The following is a 14,316-nucleotide window of genomic DNA, read 5'->3' as shown; positions in this document are numbered from 1 at the left end:
TATTCAATCAATAATCGTCGATATCATTTTAATAACAATTTTTATTTAAGAAAAGAATTTATCCATTTTTCCATTGAGAATTTTGTCTACAAATTTAACTTCATTCTTCCAAAAAAATGATTTTTCTAAATAAAAGTAATCAAAAAATTTTAAAAATAGATTTTTAATCCATTTAAAAGACTGGTAAAAAAAAACAGAGATGGAAAACAAAACAAAATCTACAGAAAGATTAACAATTTAATATTATTTTAAAAAAGTAACCTTTGGCAGATTTTCGTTTTCATTCTGAGATATAACTTCGAATGTTCCGAGATAATTGAGCTACTGAGATATATATATATATATATAGGTGCAATTTCTCTAAGTATTTTCAGCTTATAAAAGAATCCTATAGGCAATAGCAAATACTTATTGCCAAAGAAAAGATTCAAACTGTCTAATATTCTGGGATAGCTTTCTCTGGTAGAACTAGTACAGACACACACACATATACACACCACACACAGTATAAAGTGGAAAGATTATGGGAAGAGGGAGCACACCCAATAGTTAATGGTTATGGCAGAGCAGGAGGGAGTTCTATTGTTATTGAAATGGGTCCAGGGAGAAGCAGGGAGGAGAAAAAAAAACAACAGGAGAAAAAGATTTCAAAATTCGATAATGTTATAAATGTCATAATTAATATTTCGCCTAATTACGGCTCAGACCATTTATGGATCAGACACTCGAAATTTCTATTGATCAATGTAAACTAGAGGTTTGAAAACGTTGAAATTATTCAGAAGTATCGAATTTTTTATTATTATGTAACTGTATAGATAAAATGATTTATTATCCACTAAAAGATACGCCATTTTAGTAAAAAGCGGGTGATTCATATCCTCCATCAACTATCAGAAATGAAGCACTAACGAGGTGAAAGGTCAATGCGAGGTCCAGAAATCATTTTCATCGTCACGAGTGACTCATGGAGGTGTTCTACTGGAAAGTAATAGAATTTATTGAAACTACCGTGAAGCGTGGAAAGCCGTGACGTTAATGCAAGGTTTACTGCAAGGTTTTGAGAAAGTTTGTCGCCATTTTGGAAGTAGTGGGCGTTACTAGGCTTTAGAAAAACATTACCTTCGGAAATTGCCGTAAATCATTACCACAAATTGACTGTTGTTATAATATATTAAATTAAAACGAATGAAAAATAAAGTGTTAGGCAAAATTACAGCGGAAAGATCTTTTATCATGCAAACACAGGTGAACCGACCGTGGATCTCGTTATTGTTATATAGCATAACATTCATTTCCGGTTTGGTCAAACAGTAAACGACTCAGTGAGTCAGATACGTGAAACGTGAACGTTTCGACGATAATAATAAAGCCACGACACGTGACGCTTCTTTCAAACAGAATTAAAATAGGATTTATAAACCACCAGTTCACAAATTAACGAATATGTTAGGCATTACGCCAAAGAATTTCAACACTAAGACTCCCTAAGGAGGGAAGTAACAATTAAGAACGTTACGTAGAGAAGTCGAGAAAACGAAGGAAAAGGTTCACAACCCTCAGCCATCCTGGCATGGTTCCAGATAGTGAAGTCCCTAATCATTTCATGCTGTCGGGAGAAAACCGGAGACAGAGACGATAGCCTCACATCAAGTCCCGGATGTCTCGAACGAGCCCTGGACAGTTTATATACAAAGACGAACTGCTCACCAAAAAGATGTACTATTTATAACCCGGGACATTAGCCTAACGCGTTTGTCATAACAAACTTTACACCCGTCACCACCGCGTTTACTCCACGTTAGCCATTGCTAACTCTTTTCCCGAAATTAATCCAAAAATCCGGATAGGTTATTATATAAGTGGGTCAACTATCGATTGTATGGCAACGACAAAAATATCGTTAACGGGGCAACGTTTCTCACCAAACATACAACCAACATTTTTATGGTGTTCTGTAAGTAAGTACTACTCAACTGATGATCCGTTGTAAGCAGTTATAGCTGGACATAATTCTTGGGGAAATATTGGTAACTTAGTGTTGTGACGTGCTCGGGGTGAGAATCCCAACCGGCACACGCTCCATCTATCCGATACATCCACCTCGCTCGACGACTATTTTTATAAACACGGCTCTCCACTACATAACACTAGTGCCGTGTTGCTTTAGCACATTACAGGAGCTACCTTTCCGTCTATTTTAATGTCACAAAATAACACAGTTGGGCTTGGATACGTTATTCGATCTTAATTGTAAACTACACACACACAAACACATACAAGTAGCTATGGTTTAATATAAACACTGCAGTAAGCGATTATAGTGGAAGCATTAGTAGTGCACATACACGGGTGCGAGCGTTACGCTGTGCCTAAGTTAGGAACATTGCCCCGCTTACCTTTAACGTTCACAAAGAAAATAACGTCGAAATTACGGACATTACGCTAAGTTGCACCTCCATACCACACCACCGTCAGCACCGCTGATTCTTTGTATTACACTAAACAAGCCACAGCCAAGCTACAGCTCGGCTCTTCCGATAACCGCCGCTACACACTCCCACACCGTGGCGTTACGCCCGCTAACTGCAAACGAGTAACAATTTCGTGTACTGCGGTGCGTAAAAATATCACCAACGTAACATTTTCTACATTTTCACGTTAACCGACAGCCGCGGAAGACGGTAAACTGCGTACGAAATGGAGTTGGCATTGACGTCGGGGCGAACTGGCAGCAACTGGAATGGCGCTAGAAGCATCGGTATCACTGTTTATTCGTTAGAGGCGGAGACAATGACGTCACGACAGTTCGTGAACCTCTAGATAAGCCGTGACGCTTTTACGGAAGATCGTGACGGAAACGAGTTTACCTGCGTTAAACCCCTCGGTCGAATTTTAGACCGAATAGAAAACGTAATGCCGTCGTGATACAAGGTTAAGGTCGCAGTTTGAGGTCGTTAGCTCTCCCCCCCTCACAGGTGCTATTTACCATATATGGTAGAGATGGTGTGACGTTGACGGCGTGACGTCGCAAATTTCAAGAAGAAGAACCGGATTATGTCGTTACATCATAATTGTTTGTGTGTTGTTGGAAAGTAAAGAGAAAAGGTCGATGGTTGATAGAGATGTGTGTGACAAAATAAGTCATTATCTTAACATTATCATGGAAATGAGCTCATTACTACGGGAAAACATGGAGGAGCACCATTCTGGCTTGGGATTTTCAACTAGTATGGTGTTCCTGTTAGCTTTATTTTGCTGCTATATTAGCATAATGGTTAAGTGGAAGTAGTTCTGCCTCGGTTAATCATCGTGTATGCATTAATATAACTGGATAGAAAATTCTCTCGTTATTTAAGAGTAGAATATAAAGCTTTATGTTGATGATCTCGAACAAAAATTTGTCAAAAGATGTGAAAATTATTTGACTTTTAATCAATATGCACTTAACACTTTCACAATTAAAACTACATTACAATTATTTTAAGCATATTTGCTTCAAATACAACAATTTTCAGATCTTTTACAATTAAAAATTTAATTAATTTCATTTTTAGATTTAAGCTAATATTTAATCTTATATATTTAAATATTTTAAAAATCTGCATGGAAATTATATTCATTTAAATCACAAATAAAAATAATTTAACGAATTAATTATTTTTATTTCTGATTTAAAAGTTATTTTATTAAAATTAATTCGTTTAATTAATTATTTTTAAAACATTTAAAATATTAAAAAAAAAATAGAAGCATAAATAATTTAATAAATTTTAATTATTTATAAAATAAATAAAAACTGTTCGAATGACATAAAATTATTTAATTATCATATATTTATAATTAAATTATTTCTTAAATAAAATTGTATCCATTAACTTATTAAAAAATCTTTCAAAATAAATTTAATATTTATCTTTAACTAAAGCAGAAAAAGAATATTTATATTGAAATTTGGACGAGATAAATGATTTTTTAAAAAATTATTATTTAAATTTTTATACAAATTTTAAAGAATTTAAGATGCATCTCGGATCGAACACGTCGGCTAGACTGGCAGACGTCCTGATAGATGAACATAAAGCGAAATTTATACCCGTTAAAAAGTTAAAAACTCGATTATACCTCATGTGAAAGTAAATGGGTCAAAATTATAATTGATCAAGCCCAAAAAAGGCAGATTTATATATTAAAAAAGAGGGAGAAGCAGGTTCATGTGGAGTAGAGAAAGAGGAAAGAAGTAAGAGAAAAAAGACAAGTCGGACACGAAGCATTTTCATCGAATCGTAGCTAATGTTGTTCACCATTCACTTATATCTTTTTCTCTTTTATTGACCCACAACTGAAAATCCATTAGGTCACAGCAGCATTTGATATTATCCATACAATTCTAGTACTTGTTAGATAAGTAAAAAAAAAGAAGAAGAAGATAGGAAATCCGGACGAAGAGAATCTTAAAATTTCTAATTAAACAATCTCCGTCAAGTTAAGAGAATCGAGTATAACTAGCTACATTAATACCATTATTTTCTTCATTAAAATTTAATAACCCAAATGTTCATTAGGTGATATCCGTCGTTTCTAATTGGACATTTGAACTGAATTGCCGATTTTCTCGGATTATATTATATTATACAAATGCTCGTTAATAAGGAAAAATAGAGTTTTGAATAAATTAACTACGATAATTATTTACCGCGATGTTTTTTTAATGAGAATAAAATATAGAAATTTTTTTATTACTTATCTGAAATCCCCCTTTTAAGCTTTCTACTCTTCATTAGAGAAGTCGATCTCTTCTAAAAATAGAAAAGGGATGTTATTCTATACATCAACCAGATGTAGTCAGGAACCTATTCTATATTTAGGTTAAAAAATATGTAAGTTTTTTCTTTATATTTTTACAATTATGGTGTATTTTCTTGCCGTAGACTCATCGAATTTAAATCCGATGCTCGCTTGATCAATGCCAGAGGCGTACTTATAAATGTCTGACCCCGTCCGACTCTGTGTATAACTGATGCATTCCTTCTCACTATGCGTATAGCCATGCGTTGGAATGCATTCCACACCAAATATTTTGCTTCACGTTTAGAATATGCGAGTTCAGTCACAACAGCATCCTTAGAAAGGTCTCCCAGAGCCCCTTTACCAATTCATCCCCAACAACTCCCAAAGGATACACATCATATTCGTCTGGCAGTCTAAACCCTTAATGGAATTAGATAAAAATCTTATTAGTTAAGAGAAACAGTGCATATTAATTCTAATTAAGGGAGCAATTTAATTGAATAAGTGCGTATAAACAATTAGTGCAAAATTAATATTTTCGTGGTGCCCGTTTTATCAGGGATGATTAATCGTAACTTTCTAATTATAAAACCCCTTTTGTTCCGTGTCAAAAACTAAAAGAATCTCTTCTTTTGTGAGTTAAAAATCAGCAAAAAAAGAAACTAACATCTATCAACTTAACCATATATTAAAACAGAAGGGAGATTAACAGAAAAAAGTTGATATTTGACACAAAAATCAAGATCAATGTGAAGATGACAAAATGGCTTTCTTTTTCTGCTTCTTCTTCTTCTCATATTGTTGAAGTTTGGATGTCTAGTCAATAAAACTATCGAATAAGCCATTTTCTAGCTATTTCGTGGTTTATGGGTACAAAGTCTCACAATATTAGAATAACTTTCACCACTGCAAAACTCTCTTATTATGTAAATGGCTTTCTGCTAGTCATTAAGTCAGTATACTACTCCACTTACTTTCATAGTTTTAAAAAGGTAAAAAAAATATGATAACTGCAAAACTTATTTAAAACGTATCCGAGTATCTTTCCAACTTTTCCTTAAAGAGGAAAAGTATAATTGCCTTTTTTTTCCCTCCATCTCTCTCTCGTCTTTTACTCCTTTCCATTTTCTCCTCTTCCAATTTACTTAAACTTTGAATAATTATTTTAAAATGCTAATAAAAGAAAATCCTGTGTCAATATTAAGATAAAAATTCTATGTCAATAATAAAAGATTAGGTAAAAATGATTATAAATGAACAATATTCACACTCGAATTCGTTCTAATTAATTTCTACATTAACAAAACTGAGTAAATAATGAATGTTGCCTGATGCACTTGTTTATTTTATTTTAAATGAATATTTTCATTTTTCATATCATTTCATCGATCGATGTAAAAATAGAATTTATATATTAAAAAAATTATATTTTGCATATTAAATCATTCTTTAAACAATAATAATAATAATAATAATAATATTTTCTGCATCAATTCTTCTCGGTAAAATTATGCGATTTTGATATATTTATAATATTTCTTTAAAAATTTAATTTAAATATATCCCATTCATTAAATTAGAATATTTAAAAAGTAATTTTAGCCTGTTGAAGTTTTAATATTTACATTAAGAAAACCACCCATTCGATATCGATTTAAGATTTTTCGTGAATTTATCTTAATGTAATTGCTTCGTCGAACCCATTTCTTCTTTTTCAGAACGGAATTAAAATTATAAAACTGCATTAATTTATTATAAAATTCCTATTCATTAAGTAGAAAAATGCTGCGAAATAAAAGAAAATTATCAGAATTTAAATCATTTATACGAAAATTCTCCACGGTTTCTTCCCCCTCCCTTCCCTTTTAAATCATTCCAACAATCATGAAAATTTATGAATTCATCTGAGAATATTTTGATATCCAATTTCTGAATATTTACTTTACGAATTAATAAGATTTCGGCTTTGTAACTCGGAATTATTTTTCTAAACCATCTTTTGATCATTTTCTCTTTTCACATACTCTCTCTTATCTTCTGGATGAGGGGAGAAATCACTTGTTGCGCACCATGTACACTTTTTTTTAAATTTAATTTAGGGGAAAAGCTAATTTATTTCTGTTACCAAAGCACTTAAGAAAAGTGGAAAAAATTGATGAAGCTTTTAAAAAATTGTAGCATGCGTGTTACTGTATATAAATATAGGCAAACCTCCTTTTTTTTCTCATCACATCATCATCCCTGCTAAAACAATCTCGCCATCTTTTGAACCTATATACTTAACAGCCTTTTCCCGCTGTCTTTACTTAGTAATTTGCTAATCTTTTCAATGACTTCACCTCCATTCAAACGTAACGACCCATTTTTTTGTTTTTTTTATGTTGATGGATATTATGCTATAAAGCTTTACCATGCAAATAAGGACGTTATCCATTATAAAAATCAAATTTCTGAAGGAAAAAGAAAGGATTAAGTAGATAATACGGAGATGTTAGGTTATTCTTTTGTAAACTTATAATTCAGGATAAGGTAAGTTATTTAATAGTTGGATAAGGTTGCGTTTTTAAAGTTGAGAACTCGAGGAAGACATCTTGAATGTGCTATTGTGTGCCGTTGGAAGACGTATGGTGGATGCAATTCAGAATATTTATATCTGAGGAAGTATGTTTGGTAGCTCGGAAATTCCTATCGATATAAACTTTATAAATTACACTCTTGCTTCTATGAAAGTTGGGAAATTGTGATACTTATCCGATTGATGGTCGATATAGTCACATATTCATTTGAAAATTTCGACATTCTAAAATAATAATATTTTTTATATGAAGGTAAAAGGCAAGTTTATTTCATTTTATAAAGCCTATAAGTCCTACTTTTATTTTTTCGTCGATTCTTATTTGGAAAAATTCAGAATATTCTCTTGCAAACGTGTATCGGGCGAGTTAATTTCTAACGTTTAAAGTTTGCGAAGTAAAGATTAAATCCTTTAATAGCTATCCGAATACATTACTAACTCAATTATTGTTTTGTAGTAATTAATAAATTACAAATAAGCGTAAATCTATAGCAGCGAACAATTTAAAACATAATCTGAGTCATTAAATATGAATAAGGTTGATAGCATCATTCTGTTCATTGTTATCATCATTTCGAAAATTTGCTAATTAATATTTCAGTATATATATTATAAAAGGAATATTTTAAGAGGTCTGCAGAGGATAAGGATGATGAATTATAAGAGAATACATTTCAAACTAGATTTTAAACGTTAAAATCGAGTCGATAAAAGCAAGAGAATAAAAATGGCCTCTAGCTAAAACTTCATCTGGAATTTTCTTCCAACAATTTCTATTCATTTACTTAGCACAAATAATTATGCTGAAGTATTTTGTCACAAACTCGTGGGAGATGTTTACCAGTTAGACGTTGTCTTTTCTGGTCATTCCCAAGCGACTGCAAAGATGCACTCCAATAGTCTCTTTAATGAACAGAACTATATAGTTTTACCATCAAGTTGGTGACATATTTGCTTGTCTCATACAGCAACTATGCAACAGACGTAACAGCAAACAAGGTTAACAATTCTGTTAATTATTTCTAATTAGTAGTTGGAGTCAATTAGTTTACCTCTACCATACACGACACTTACCTGTCTGCGAGTGACACACCTTTACAATCATCTGTTAATGAGAAGGATTTGAATGAAGATTTATGTTTAGAAAAGTACATTTTCCTACTTTGTTTATTTATTGACCATTATTATTTGTATAACAGAAGGGAATTAGTGTAGAATTGATGCGGATTTTCTTCTTTTTCTTAGCTGAGAAGCTGTTGATTGCATCCAAAATTCTGGATTAATGCCGAATTTATTATCTCGCGTATCACGTAAAATATTATCCCATTTCTCCATTAATAACATCTGTTTAAATATAATTAGTCAGCTTTCCCAGTGCCATTAATCTGACATTTTTAAAAACTGTAGAAACTCCTTTCTATTTTAATGTACTTTTCTAGTACCGCATACCTTTAAAAATTCTCTTATCTATAGAAAATATCTTATAGGATCGTTTTATCGGCCTCTTTAATCTATAACTTATCATTATAATATAGACAGGTCAGCAGATTTTTACAAAATTTCATATCTATGCTTCAGCAAAACTTTTTGTATACTTAATTTATTAAAGAAAAAAAACACTTTCTCATTTAATAAATTGATTTTTATACGAATCTACAACCTGACATTTTTTCTATATTAAATTTTTTAGAATTTATATTAATGAAGCTAATTAAATACCAGATTATGTAAATGAGTGTTGACATGCCTTCAGTAAATTCCAATTTCTGTCATCACATTATTGGATCGATGCAGAGAGATTTACTAAATGGCAAATTATATATATATACAAAAAATTTAATCAAAATTTTGAAAAGATTACACAAGTTAGCGTTAATAAAAAATTGTACACAATATTAAATTTACTATAACCGTGTTAAATTTTTAAATCGTGTAAATTACAGGATGACATCTTTACAGGAGATGAGATTTTTATGTTGGAAACAACGTATTAAATGAGGATTGAAGGGCATTACGGATCTTTTTCCCTCCCTGTCCTATCTTTCTGCAGATATGCCATAATGGAACAGTACATCTAAAAGATAAAAAAAGAAGTAAATTGGACATAGAACGATTATCCAGACAGCAATCCACATTTTTGCTTGATCGTTGTATAAACTGACACAAAAAGTAAAAGTAAAAGGCGGCAACACATTTCGGACAAGTGATTGGCACTTGGAAGAAAGTTGTCTTGGGAGAATTGACTGGGAGATTGAGAAAGAACCTTATACACTTAGTATTTTTAACACGAATGTGACTTACTGCCTGGCCATGTCATTCTTTCACAACGAAGTAAATTCTTACGTGAGTTAAATCTACTCGGTTTGTTTATTCCGGATAAGTCATACCATAAACAATTCTTAATTGTTTACGTCGGAAGTGAGTTTTTTAAGCCATTTTCTTTACTTTAATATTATTAGCTAACAATCTCGTTTCTTCTTTCTTTCCGAAAATTATTACAGAGAGTGAAGGAAGATGGAGAAGAAGGAGCGAAAGGAAGGAAAAAAAAAAATGATTGAAATACTATCTCATACTTTATACCTGGCCACAAATCCTTCACTAAGAACAAACGTTTCGATGACAATTTCTTGTTTTCTTTCTACATTTATAGCTTGTGATCTTTTTGTTGCAACTTTGCAATTTGTTCCAAAATTGATTCCACTCCCTAGAGGCAAAAGAAAATCGTCCTGGCTGACAAAACACACATGATCTGCTTACTACAAATATTGTTTTTTATTTTTCCAGTAAAAAAAATTCCATCTGACTTACGGAAAACTGATTTATTCGCTATTAATTATTTTCGTGTAACCGATCCGAGCGTAATTTATCTATGGCAAGAATGGAAATCGTTAATTCTCTTAACTATCCTTACCAGTCGTTTCGTTTCGAATAAATAGTGTTTTCTGCTCTTTAACCCATTAGCGAAACCTTACCATTACTAGACAGCTTGGAACGTTTCTTTAAAGAGCTGCTTTCTGCATTATCACCTACATTCCCCGCGCACCATCTGCCTAATGTCTACCAAAGATAAGCAGATTCTCACCTGCATTCATTTCTAAAGTATTCTCTACACATCTGGAAATGTGGTATGTACTTTATAGTATCTAACTACTCTTTTCACAATTACCAGCTTACTTTAAATCGATTAAAGCAGCTGTTTATTCGCAGCAACACCGGCTTTCTATCAATTAAATTCTCTTCGATTCCATTCTAGGAAACGAAGATCACTCGTATTGACAACGTGTCATGCGAAGAGTTCAGGAGAAAAGCAGATGTGTTCTGGTCTTTGGTATCCGATAACTTGTGTTGTTCTGTTATTACCTCGGTTACATCATATTTGTTCTCAACTTCACAAATAACAGGGTGATATTCGGAAACGGATATTTCTTTTTCCATTATTGATTTCTTCCTGTGCCACCAAATTTTTATATAGGAACATTTTTTTAAGCTGCCCTCCGAAAGAAAAAAGTGTGGAAAATTATTATACATACGATGCGAATCTATATTTACAGACTAGGAGAAGATGAACAAAAAAAGATGGAGAGCGTGCAATCTCCTAACATCCGTCTGGCCTGAAGAATACGGATCGAATGTAAAATGTTTTTGGTTAATTTTATTGGTTAATCGCGTTTAATTTTAATGCGTAAATTACTTTTTAAGTAATTAGATTAACTTGTTTCGCTAATTTATTTTAATTCGTACCGCCAGTCCTTTCTGAACTCTTCCATTGTGTTGGTAAAACTATTTTCTGTTAGTTTTATCATTTTTGTCATCTTGCTCGTTTATTTTTCTGCTTAAAAATTTCTTTTCGAATAAAATTATAAGCACTTGTCACATATTCAGTGAAGAACTTTCAGCAGTGGTATAAAATACAAAAGAATTCCTTCATGTGGCGCCTTATTGACTCATTTATAATCACAACAGTGGAATGTAAGACATGTTTTCCATCACTTAAGTTTTTCCGATATAAAAGTAGCGAATGTCTAAGACCATTTTCTAAGGTCACTCCACAGAATTTATCGATTATTTTTCTATTTTCATGAGTAAAATATAAAAGGATCTTTTCATATCTGTTTCCCTTTCAGTTAAATCTTACTTTACTTTTAAAGGATCTATTGTATCTGTAAATGTATTTTAAATGACAATTTTTTACGTACGTTTTAGTGCTTAGACAGGCGGAAAATGATGAGGAAAATTGAATTTGGGAAACTTCTGGAAATTACGGAAACCGAGAAAGATAAGATTCTTCATTAAAGGTAAGAGTTCGGCTAAGAAATCTTTAAGAATATCTTTATTATTCATTATCAGAAATCCAATCAGCCAAAATGGCGTCGAATGAAATGTGTCTGATTTATCCAATTAATGGATTTGCACCGAAAGCCAAAGTTGTTAAAGCAGAGAATTGCACTCCAAATAAGATTTTGTGTGGTCAGAGCTACTCCACTTCCAAAGGGATTTTTGTCTTCCCTTTTCTTCTTCTATTGATGCTTTATCTTCAAAAACTCTAAGAATGACTTTTAGTTCTGTAAAGAAAATGAGATTTGTAGAATTTTTGAGTTGAACGTACTTTGGTTCTAATATCACTACATACCAAAAATTTTTCGCCATCTTAAATTCTTCACAAAAATGCAATTAATTAGAAAATTTCAGATAATATTCTTTAAAACCTTAAACACTTTTTCACATAATTGCATAAAGGAAAAGAAATTTTCTTAATGTTTATTCATTTCTGCATGATAACGTTCGCACGCCTCAGATATAAAGATTAGAATAAGTAGACAATTTTATAATTCTTTTTTCCCTTTTTCTTTTCATCAGTTTAAACTAACAATTCTTAACAACACTTCACGTCCTCTCCACAAAAGAAGCTATTTGTGAAGATTTTCTTCTTAATAATTGAATATACCCTCATGGAGATTTTTTTGTGTGTTGCTAAATTAATTTAGCAACCCATCCTTTGAATCATAATATTAATTGCAAATTACTTGATTGTTTTTTTTTTGTCTTGTATTTGTTGATCGAGTCCAGTTTACATTCTGATTAAACAATTCTTCTAGCATTTATGCACTTCACAAGTAAAAATATCTTATCTATCATTTCTTAAAGATGTCAATAAGAGAAGCAAACCAGTTTTAAAACTACCTCATCCATCAAAAAATGACATTAGATGCTATCGTATGTACAGTACAATTCTTTGATTTTCTCAGTTGGATGAAACTGTAGTTATTTCTATCGTAAAATGACACGTGTCGTTGTGTATTTAATAAAAAAAAATATATTCTAGAATAATAAATCTGGTTGCAACACGTCCTAATGAACAACTATCCATTTTGTAGATGAGGATGTCATACATTAAGATGCATTGCTATCATTAAAACAATTTATTCCGACGCTATATATCCTCATGTTTAAATTCGCTTATTTTAAAGTCAAAAATATTGTGCATGAAATTGTTTGATCTCCAAGAATCGTAAAAGAAAACGAAGACGTATAAAAAATCTTCAGTGCTATTTTACGGTTTCTAAGTATAAGAAGTGATTCGAAACAAGATGTTCTTCTCTTGTTGAGGACTTCATAGACGACGAATTGGATCATAGAACGATTAAGGATCTAAAAAAGAATCTTCAGGTATCACTTCTGTAATTTTGAGCTTCATTAACACACTGTTGAACTTCTCCAACACAGAACTAGATTAAAAGGAAAAGAAGTACTTTAATTAAACCAAAGTCGATTGTAATTAAATTATTTAAACAGAAATTTTGTTAAACTAACAAATAAAATTACTTGCTCATTATCTAACAGGTTATTAATAATGTTTAAATAATTGAAGGAACTAAATTATTAAAGGGAAATAATTTATAGATATTATTTTGTGTGATTATTACATGCCACAATTCATGCTAAAAATTTATTTAAAACACGCAATATTATGTGACTGCAAATGCGTTATTATCGCACTAACAAACACGTTTTTTTCTTTCCCCTTTTTTTTTTGTTTCGCGAAACAGAAATATATTATTTTCAATTGCTTGTCTGTCGATATATCGCATGATACCTTTAAAAGAAGAAATGGAAATTTAATCACTCCCTACCTTCTATTTCTTCTGACATGTCTTTTTATGTTATTATGTCCGTAGCATATTGCATTTACTACGTTTAACCTCTACGTGAGTCTGTTCTTGGCGTGTAGCAACAGTCTATTGTGAACAGAAAGCACTTCACAAGAACAGATGGTATATAGTTCTACACACGAGATTTCTAAGGATGTATAACAATCAATACATTCACAGCTAAAGAGAATTATGTTTTTCTCTCCTAAACCCAAGCAAATTGTCCACGTCCCTAGTGTCTTTCTCCGTCTTCTATGTAACAATGATAAACTTAATCACAACACTTTCGACACGAATGATCAAAAATGTCTCCGTCGGTTGCAGAAATACAAATTTTATTTTAAATAAATAAATAAAATTATTTATTCGAATAGAATTTTAAATGCGATATGCTGGAAAGACTCTTTTACAGGAGCTCTCAATAAAAATGATTAGTCATAAGTTTTATTATTCAAATCACGTTATTTTGTAGGGGATCCCTGCTCTAAGTTATCTTACAGTGAGAGAGAGAGAGAGAGAGAGAAGTTTTACAGCAAAACTCTTGAGAGTTTTTGTTAAAACCAAATGATACCGAATTAACATGCATTATAGTGAAGTACATAAGTCCATTTAACTCAGAAACACCAGATGAGTACGTGATGCAGAAAACACGTAATCGCATTAATAGAGTGCTTCCGATAGGAGTTTAAAAAAATTTGGAATTTAATATACTCCCTGTTAACATTATCTCTACCTAAGTAAATCGTGGTTTACGACCGAAAAAATATTTTTACGCTAATAAATAATTTTTTTTTATAAAAA

General features: G+C 31.7%; 1 protein-coding gene across 4 annotated transcripts in view; it reads right to left on the bottom strand.

Moving 5' to 3' along the window:
* LOC136982976 (neural-cadherin-like) overlaps positions 1-2,703 on the bottom strand; it is a 420,472-nt gene extending 417,769 nt beyond the window's left edge. For 2 of the 4 annotated variants that reach the window (XM_067279558.1, XM_067279559.1), the window contains exon 1: positions 2,400-2,703. The gene's annotated coding sequence lies outside the window, so the exon portion shown is untranslated. The remainder of the gene's footprint in view (positions 1-2,399) is intronic. The other 2 variants (XM_067279560.1, XM_067279561.1) reach the window with 1 other exon arrangement.
* Positions 2,704-14,316: the final 11,613 nt, after the last annotated feature.

The sequence above is a fragment of the Centruroides vittatus genome, unplaced genomic scaffold (genome assembly GCF_030686945.1).
Source record: "Centruroides vittatus isolate TY-2023 unplaced genomic scaffold, ASM3068694v2 contig_875, whole genome shotgun sequence".
In the NCBI taxonomy this organism is placed as follows: domain Eukaryota; kingdom Metazoa; phylum Arthropoda; class Arachnida; order Scorpiones; family Buthidae; genus Centruroides; species Centruroides vittatus.
Note: the sequence above shows the minus strand (reverse complement) of the source record. Positions and strands in the feature narration are given on the sequence as shown.